Source organism: Lepisma saccharinum, chromosome 4 (genome assembly GCF_977018435.1).
Source record: "Lepisma saccharinum chromosome 4, izLepSacc3.1, whole genome shotgun sequence".
Classification (NCBI taxonomy): Eukaryota; Metazoa; Arthropoda; class Insecta; order Zygentoma; family Lepismatidae; genus Lepisma; species Lepisma saccharinum.
Window position 1 is genome coordinate 90,381,279 of NC_139232.1, and position 511 is coordinate 90,381,789.

A 511-nucleotide genomic window follows, 5' to 3' on the forward strand; every position below is an offset into this window, starting at 1 on the left:
TACACACTGAAAATTTTCTCTTCTTCGATATGACAACCGAAAAAATGAGTGATCTCCAAGCATTAAAACAAATGCTAAATTTGTCATTTGAGTATGTAAAAATTCGGGAATTGGAAGTCGACAAATCTTACACGATAACTTCCGGTTCAATCGTTTCTACCCAGTATGGTCCCAAGGTACGCCTGTTGCTCAACGCACAATACAGTCTATTTTTACCAGATCGATACGCTAACATGTTATCTGACGAGAAGCTATCTATTTTAATCGAGAACAAAACTCGAATCGTGTACAAGGGGACAAAGGAACTTCTTGGTAAGAAAACGAAGCACGTAATAGAATTTGTGTAACGACTGCGAAGCCTTGAAAATATATAAATAACATACCGTAAAAAAAACTACACAAGAAAAAATCTCAGAATATATATATAAATAACATACCGTGAAAATAACACATAGAGCATCAACATGAAGCCCAAGGGTGTCGTGTACCAGATACCATACTCCAATCTTAA